General features: G+C 38.7%; 1 long non-coding RNA gene across 1 annotated transcript; it reads left to right on the top strand.

Moving 5' to 3' along the window:
* Positions 1 to 506: 506 nt before the first annotated feature.
* LOC120924287 lies at positions 507 to 5,004 on the top strand. The gene is made up of 3 exons (XR_005746342.1): positions 507 to 611; positions 2,546 to 2,640; positions 4,928 to 5,004. It is a non-coding gene; the product is annotated as an uncharacterized LOC120924287 (long non-coding RNA).
* Positions 5,005 to 9,436: the final 4,432 nt, after the last annotated feature.

The following is a 9,436-nucleotide window of genomic DNA, read 5'->3' on the forward strand; positions in this document are numbered from 1 at the left end:
GTCCCTTGTTTCATATGAATAGTTGAGGGTCGGCATAGTTGGGGGTTCCGCATAGTTGGGGGTTCCGCATAGTTGGGGGTTCCGCATAGTTGGGGGTCGGCATAGTTGAGGGTCCCGCATAGTTGAGGGTCCCGCATAGTTGAGGGTCCCGCATAGTTGAGGGTCCCGCATAGTTGAGGGTCCCGCATAGTTGAGGGTCCCGCATAGTTGAGGGTCCGCATAGTTGAGGGTCGCATAGTTAAGGCTTTACATCCATGATACCCCTCTGTGTTCACCATGAAAGTGAGTGGACCCTGAGTGTCCTATTAGGGTGTCCCAGTATATTTTTGGGTTGTATGAGGAAACCAACACAAACACTGGCAGAACATACAAACGTCAGATAGTATTGAATCCAGAACCCCAATGCTTTAAGGTTACAACTCTAACCACTTAGCCACATTGTGTCAAATAGAGAGTACTTTATCTTTTACTTCCCTCCTTCCATCCTGTCTTCTACCTATTTTAGGTACCAAACCCGAAGGGCAACATCTAACCTCCCTGTTCTCATTTCAGGGGTGATCCGTTTCAGGTGAAAATGAATGTTGCAATCACTTCTGGCTACCTCGCTTATGGTAAAAAAAATATTTTATATAAAATATTAAATGAATTGTAGTAATAGTATTAGAAACAAGGAGACAAATCGTGAGTTTGATCAGATTGAAAGAGCCAATGAATGTTTGGAGTATTGGGGCTCATACCCAAAAGGAAGAACGGATATTCTCATCCAGCCAACCAGACTCTCGCTGGAATCCTGAAAGGGGGCATATTATTGGATACTCTGGGTAGTACAAATAGTTCTTCCTTCAAATAGTTTGATGTATGAGATGTATGAGACTCTTCAATAAAGAGTTTTCATAGATAAAGTGTGGGTATGACCAATACTTCTTTTTTGGATTTACTTTTTTTTAATTTTTGGATTGACTTATAAAGTGAAGGAAAGTCCAAAAGTTTTACAATTTGTCACCAGAACAGAAAAGAGGGACATTTTCAATAGAGACATCTGTAGTGGTGACACAATGGAATTTCCCTTCATTTGTAGATTTTTTTTTTCTCTCTCGGTTCCTCCTCTCCAGGAGGTTACACACATAAAAAAATAAAAAAAACATTATAAGGATTTTAACCCTTTCCTACTCTATAAAAAATAAAATAAAAATAGTGCTGTCCTTCTAGTTACCATTTTAGTTACACCAAGGGTAATGGCCATTTTTTTTTTCTCTAAACTTAACAATTGACATTCAAATTTTCCATATGCAATACATCTATAGGACAGTCACGATTTATGACCTGAAACATGAAAGGGGTTTTAAAGGAGAAGTATTGGAATGCAAAAAATAAACATCCATACTCAATTAATGCCTAGCCATAGTCATTAGCCTTTAGATACACGTTCAATATCGTCGATTCTGATTGACTGCTGAATAAGGCCGTACATCAAAATAGATTTTTTTTTTCAGTTGCCAAATCATTCATTCGCTTCTTGCATATGGGACGTCATGCTCGGCATTCTATATATTGTACTGAACAATCAAAGACAAATTATAATGGTTTGAGCACAGGATTATTTTAATGCATTTAAATTTTTTGTTATTCTGTTGTATATCCCTTTTTTTTTTATTATATATTTTTTTTCTTATTTAAATAAAAAAAACATTATTATGGGTGTCCACATAACAGTGATGTCACACTGTAAAATAATAGGGCTGTACATTTTCTTTCTTTTCTTTTCTTTTTTCTTTTCTTTTTTCTTTTCTTTTTTCTTTTTTTTTCTTTTTCTTTTTCTTTTCTTTTCTTTTCTTTTCTTTTCTCTTTTCTTTTTTTTTTTTTTTTTCTTTTCTTTTTTTTCTTTTTTTTTTTTTCTTTTTCTCTTTTTTTTTTTTTTTTTCTTTTTTCTCTTTTTTTCTTTTTTCTTCTTTTTTTCTCTTTGTTTTTTTTTTTTCTTTTCTCTTTTCTTTTTTTTTTCTTTTCTTTTTTTTTTCTTTTTTTTTTCTTTTCTTTTTTCTTTTCTTTTTTCTTTTTCTTTTTTTTTCTTTTTTTCTTTTATTTTCTCTTTTTCTTTTATTTTCTCTTTTCTTTTTTTCTCTTTTCTTTCTTTTCTCCTTTCTTTCTTTTCTTTCTTTTTTCCTTTTTTTCTCTTTTCTTTCTTTTCTCCTTTCTTTCTTTTCTTTCTTTTCTCCTTTCTTTCTTTTCTTTTCTTTTCTTTCTTTTTTCCTTTCTTTTTTTTTTTTCTTTTTTTCTTTTCCAGTAATAGGTGGAGTTTGTTTACATTGGTGGTAGGTCTTTTTTTTTGCTGATGAGTGCCCTTCAGAGCAGTTGACAAATATGAAGCCCCATACAAAGAGCCTCTATGGTTTCCCATAAGTCTACTGTTTTAGGAAATGTGATTTTGAGTTGAGGTACTTATGCCATCAGTGTAAAGCACACTTTTTAATAAATTGTGCTTTTAATAAATACATAACTATATTGAATAGGTTTTTTTTTTCTAACATGTTGTTTTTTTTCCCACTAGACTTGTTGTTTTTTGCTCGTCATTGGAAGGAGATGAGAGACCCTTATATGGTCTGCCACCACTTTGCAGTGTTCTACTCTTATGGATATGTACTGGTATGTCACCACTTGCAAGTACAGTACACAGCGAACAGAGAAAATGTGACTATAGCATTTCATTAATCAGGACTATCCTATTCGCAAATACACTATATAGCCAAGGGTTGGTGGACACCTGACCATTCCACCTCTACGAGCTTGTTGGACATCCCATTCTTATACCATGGACATAAAATGGAGTTGGTTCCCCACAACTATAACAGCCTCCACTATTCTGGGAAGGTTTTCCACAAGATTTTGGGTGCCACTGGGAGATTTGTGCCGATTCAGTCAAGAGAACATTTTGTAAGGTCAGGTGCTGATGTGGTACAAGATGTACCTCGCAATTGCCATTCCAGTTCATTCCATAGGTGTTCAGAAGGGATGGGGGTCAGGGATTTCTGTAGAAATTTGACCATTCTCCACTAAGACCTTATTAAGCATCCCATTCCAAAATCATGGGCATCAAAATGGAGTTGTTTCCCCTTGCAACTATAACACAGTCTCCACTCTTCTGGAAAGGATTTCCACTGGAATTTTAGGTGCCTGTGGGACGTTTGTTCTCATTCAAACCAAAAAAATAATGTGAGGTCAGGTACTGATGTTGGTCAAAAAGAACTGGCTTACAGTGGGCATTCCAAATTATCCCATGTTCAGTAGAGTTAAGCATACCTCCCAACCCGGGACTTTCCTGCATAGACACCTTTTTGTCCCACACTCCTGTGGTAGAGTAAGTTTTCCCGCACAGGAAGAGAAGCCAGTGGAGGCAGCACGGGAGGAGGAGGTAAGACGATATCACCCTGCGCCTCCTCCGCTTATCCACTACTAAAAAAATCACTGTCCCGCGTAGGCACCACCCCCCCGCTCAAAAGCTTTTGAGACAGGTAAAAAAAAATTAGACTGAATGTCCCACAGTGGAATTTTTAATGTTGGGAGGTATAGAGTTACGGACAGGGGTCTCTATGTAGACACCTGACCATTTCCCCCATGAACTTTTTGGACATTCCATGCCAAGATCATAGGCATTAAAATTGAGTTGGTTCTCCGCAACTATAACAGCCACCATCTATCTGGGAAGGCTTTCTACAAGATTTTTAAATGCCTGTGAGAATTTTGGGTTAAATCGATCAAGAGCGCATTTGTGAAGTCAAGTACTGACGTTGGACTAGAAGACCTGGCTAACAGTTGGCATTTGAATTCATCCCATAGGTTTTCAGTAGAGTTTTAGGGCTCTGTGCAGAACACTCCAGTTCCTCCACACTAGACTCATCAAACCATGTCTTTATAGAGTGGGCTTTGTTCTCAGGGGTGAAAGAAACAACAAAAAGGAGCAGGCGCCACTATGTAAACTGTACAGCTTTTACTCAATGTTTTGAAATAAAAGTACTCACATGAAGTTATGAAGTTCAGGCATGTAGTTGTTGTCCTGCGATTCGTCCGGGTCCAACCGATAGATGTGAATGTCCTTGGGTCTCTGTCACAGCGCTGGTGTTTTGCTGTGTTGCAGGTGTAACCTTGCTGGGTCCATGCGCTTGGTTGTAGGGATTGTGGGCGCACAGATGTGCCAATGGAGACGCCGGAGCGCACGTTGAAGCGCACGCTTGTGGATGCTATGGTTGAGGGGGGAAAGATGACGTCATCGCCTGGGGACAGCAATGTGCGACGCGTTTCCGTGCATGTGCTGTGGTTCGATGGGGAAACGTACACACAGCGCGCATCTTTGTCAAGCTTTGTTCTCAGGGGTACAGTCATGTTACAAGAGAAACAGACCTTTCTTAAAATTGTTCCTAAGGCGTGTTCATGTACTTTTTTGCCTTATATTAAGTGTAATGGTCTAGAGTCCACTATCTGAAGGGAGAAATGTTTGAAGGGGTGGGGGCCAAAGTACATGGATTGCCATAACAGAGTGAAAATGAAAGAAAATGGCATCCGAACAGGAATAGAGGGGAAATCTTCCATTGTGGGCACAAATTCTGGTGACGGCCAGAAATTCCCTCACTTTGGAGGGATTTCCTCTTGCTTTCTATTTTGGCTATAGGAAGTGAAGGGAAATGTATTCATTGAAGAAACGGATGACAGAAAAACCTGACAGGGGTTATAACCATCCTGATTGGTTCTTGGTGACTCCATCTGACAACCTACATATTTTTTCTGCTTGTGGACATTCATTAACACACTGAATGCATCCTGCTGCGGTGCATTATTATAAGAAAGGTGTGAAACCACTATAGAACCGCTTTTTCTTCTTTTCTCCACTATTTATTGATGCAGTTTGTAAATAATATGTAATCCTTTTACTTTACAGAACCGAGGAGTGCTGCCATATTTCGCCAATTTCCGGTTAATATCTGAACTTTCAACACCCTTTGTAAATCAGAGGTGAGAATTCTCCATTATTAGGAAACCAAAAACTTTGAATATGGCCTCAATAAGATTAATAGGTAATAATGTACAAAAATGTGCCATCATCCAGAAAAATTGAATACAGGAAATGGGACCAAATGAGTATAGGGTGAGGGCTGCTAATGCGTCTAACCCATCAATAATCACTGGTCAAGGAGTATTGACTAGGATTTCTCTAGGCACTGATAACACACCAAAATAATGACATAAAAAATATTTATTAACATAAAAGAAACTATACAATGTTCAAAACATTTGGGCCAAACCTCACAGTAGAGAACGGCATAGTTGATAACGGAAACCGTCAAATATCTGTTAGAGTGGAGCAGGCCAAAACGTCAACCGGTTTCGCGGAATTACTGCTTCTTCTGTATGATATATAATATAATTCACAAGAAACAAGCAAAATTATACAAAAAACACAATAAAGATAAAATTACAACATTTTAATATTTGAGAGCAGTCAACTATCAAAGTGTCAAATGCTTACCTAAACAAGGTTCATGGACCAGGCATGGGCTCAAAAACCCATTATTAGGAAAATTGCCAAATAGTAAAAATAAAACTTGTGTCAAACCTTGGAAATTGAAACCTGAGAATAAGATGGCAAAACAAAAGAACAGAGGTTAGCGTAATGTTAAAACCATTAATAGATCCAGAGGTATGGGTGGCTGAATGTATGTACCGTATTTATCGGCGTATAACACGGACATGCGTATAACACGCACCCTAACTTTAAAAGGGAAGTTTCAGGAAAAAACTTTCCACAGCCTCCTGCGTATAACACGCAGGCACAGTTTACCCTTTATTTTCGGGGTAAAAAAGTGAGTGTTATACGCCAATTAAATACAGTATATTATTTTATTGTACTTGGCTCTATCCTCTCCCACCTCCTGAGCCTCCTTATTGGCCCTTTAATGTGATAGAGGGCAAAGTCAAGCACGACTGGGAAAGGTAAACCAGATCCTCACCCCAACGTATATGTCATATTTCCCTTCTAAAAATTGAATATAAATTTATAACTTTTTATGACAGGTATTTGTGCTGCAAAGCAGCACTTCTGTATTTCTTGTTGGTGTCCCACTCCCTCACAGGTGCGCAGATGTGCCACAGGGCTCCAAGTCCCAAGTGGGCCCTGTGGCTCATCAGTGAATACACAGATTTCCCTAATCAACTGTGCATGTGCACACACAAAGACGGGCTATTATGGAAACCTCAAACCTTTTCTGTCTTTGCGCATGTGCATGAAAACTCCTGACCCGAAGGACTCTACCAGGACCCAAAGGCCAGGCAAAGCCCTTTGGCACATCTGCACCATAATGGTGACATCCGAGTGGGGTTGCTAGTACAGAGAAGTTCGAAGTTCCTATTTAAAGTGACACTATAGATATATAGATATAGATATATATATATATATATACATATACATACATATACATATACATGAACATGTCATACTTGAATCAACTGTGTAGCTTGTTTTGCACAGTGTGGCCCTGAACAGTGTTTTATGGAGTCCCCCGGCGGATGTCTCAGCTCCTCCCTCCTCAGATAGGGCTCTCCCAAGGGGGTGACCTTGCGGTCCTGCATTCAGCGTCCATAGCCGTCGTGTGCAGGACTCGGCTCCGCCTCCCCGGCATCAGCGTCATTGGATTTGATTGACAGCAGCGCGAGCCAATGGCTGCGCTGCTCTCAATCTATTCAATGAAGAGCCGAGAAGCCCGGGCCAAGGTTGAGTGTGTTCGACGCAGGACTTTCCAGGGCTCAGGTAAGTAAAACGGGGGGCTGGGGGGCCGATAATCCATCAGATGTTTTTTCACCTTAATGCATAGCATTGCATTGAAGTGAAAAAAAAATGAACCTTTACATCCCCTTTAAGATTTGCATATAACTTTAGCTTGCATATACTGATTTATTTGGCATGAGGTTTTGACTAAAGGCAACCTGTGTATATTTACATTTTGTATTTACCTGTGTATTCTAGACATTTCAGTACATAAAATAGTACTAAATGGTGGCCCTCTAATAATAGTACAACCCTGCGCTTTAGGAATAGACAACAAAGTCTAGGCAATAAAATTCTAACACGATTAAACACAATAAATAGAAATAAAATAAAATAAAAGCAGCTGCTTAAAATTAAATGTCACTTGTTAAAAGCAGAAAAAATACAAACAGCCCGCACAGAGCATGCAAATAGTCCTGCAGCAGCGCTGCAAACTCCTGGTTTGAGAAAAATAATAATCAAAAGGCTGTGTGTGATGACTCGATCAGATGTAGTTAGGTATGTGCTCCAATCACCAAAAAAGGAATTCACACACGTGGGGGGATATAGGGTCCCCTTCGGGGAAACACTCACCAGATGGTTTCTTTAAACTCGCATTTCCATATCCATATAAATCACCTCACGTATCACTTTCAGATGTTTGGAAACTGTATACCTCTCTCCTATCTTGATCACCGTTATTGCATTTACTTCCAGGATGTATTGCTCGCAAATGTATGAGGAAATGAAAAAACCATATGGTGCAATATCGTTTTTGAAATTTTCTAATAATACCCCAAAAACAAATATACAATGGTCCCTCATAAAAACGTGCGTACCAAAAAATGCATAGAATCAGGCACATAAAGGTTTCTTTAGCATTGCTCACTGTTAGGTGTAGACCCCTGAAGACCGCTCTATAGGCTTTCCTGTGGCTGTTACTTCCTGGTTTCTCCTACAGTGGAACGCATGTGTCACTTGTCCGGTCGGATGCTGGATAGCGCGGCTCTGACGTTTCGTCCGTTCGGACTTTTTCCAAGAGCGTGCTATTTCCTCTGCATCCGCCGGAGTTATGAAGTGTGGTGATTCACGCCCACCTGTGACGATACTATGGATGGGGAGGTCCCTCCATCCATGTATCACTCAATCCTCACTCCGAGCGTCGCGCTAAGCCAACGCCCCCCCGGAGGGGAGGAGATCAAGGGGTCATGTTGTGTTGTACTCCGCTCACTGACATACACTGTTGTCTTCATAGATGAGTTTACATCCGTGCACGGTCATCTATGTACTATTCATTTCATTATTCAGTTCTGTGTCTCTGAAACTTATAATATATGTGTATGGCTCGATGGACTAAGCATTACTTCTTGCACAAAAGAAACACTTATTATAGCCCCGTGCATTGTGCCACAATAGGTTCAATATATCCTTTGCGTCACAACTCAATGTGCTGCAATATTCATAGATCTATATATGAGTAGCCGACTGGCTTGTCATAGACAATTGCTCTTGCATTCTCTGCAGAGCATATGTCAATTTAGAAAAAACAAAGTATGTTGTAAACTGAATGTTGAGCTAAAATAAACTAAAATAGACCTAGGGCACTATGTGTATAAATTAAATACATAATATTGTATACATCTCACTTGTGTAAAACCACCCAAACTACACAGCTATGTATAACTAAAATTACATTCATATTAAAATATAATATAAAATATATACATATAAATATATATATATAAAAAAATTATATATAAAAAAACGTATATATAAAAAAATTCATATAAAATTCCTAATGTAAAATTATATGAAATTGATACAGAACAAATCTAAAAAACAGATTTTGTAGAAAAAAATGGAAATAAAAATATATATTCCCATATGATCACAGAGATTATTGTATGCATTGTGCAGAACTATGTTTATAGAGATTAAAAAGGATTTGTTTCTACAAATATCTACAAGAACCACATCTTGACCCTAATTTCATAGGATGATGGGGGAAGAAGAAACCTATTGTCATATATATTTGGAATCATTTCACCATGTCTTATTTCCCATTATATTATAATGAGTTAGGTTTAATTACCCCCTGGGGCCATTTCTAGCAAATGATTGAACACCAGCCCCTGTGCAATTGTGGTCCTATTTCATTATTTGTTAGATGGGTCTGGATAATCTTCGCTCTCATCCTTTCTTAACGGTATTTGTATTGCATAACCCCTTTGTTGTTTTGATCCTGTCCCTTGAGTTGGCATTTTGGCCCTGGTTCTGATGGTCGATATTAGGTGTCACTGATGAAACAGTTGATGTCGAGTTCCACATTGAGTCCTTTAGGCACCAAGACATCAGTCAGGAATATCAATGAGTTTCTCTTTTGGACAACTCCCGTACTCTGTGGGAGCCCCTCCAATGTGCTTCCACTTGTTCTATGCCCCAGAATTCCAGTCCCGATGGGTCTTGATTATGTTTGATTTTGAAATGGAGGGATACATTATGATCCACATTGCCAGATAGATGTTCTTTATGTGTTCCCCTATCCGAATTTTTAATTTCCTTTTTGTGCGACCAATGTAGAGTAAACCGCATGGGCATCTTAATGCATATACAACATGAGTGCTGTTGCAGGTAATGAAATGTTTT

This window comes from Rana temporaria, chromosome 1 (genome assembly GCF_905171775.1).
Source record: "Rana temporaria chromosome 1, aRanTem1.1, whole genome shotgun sequence".
NCBI lineage: Eukaryota > Metazoa > Chordata > Amphibia > Anura > Ranidae > Rana > Rana temporaria.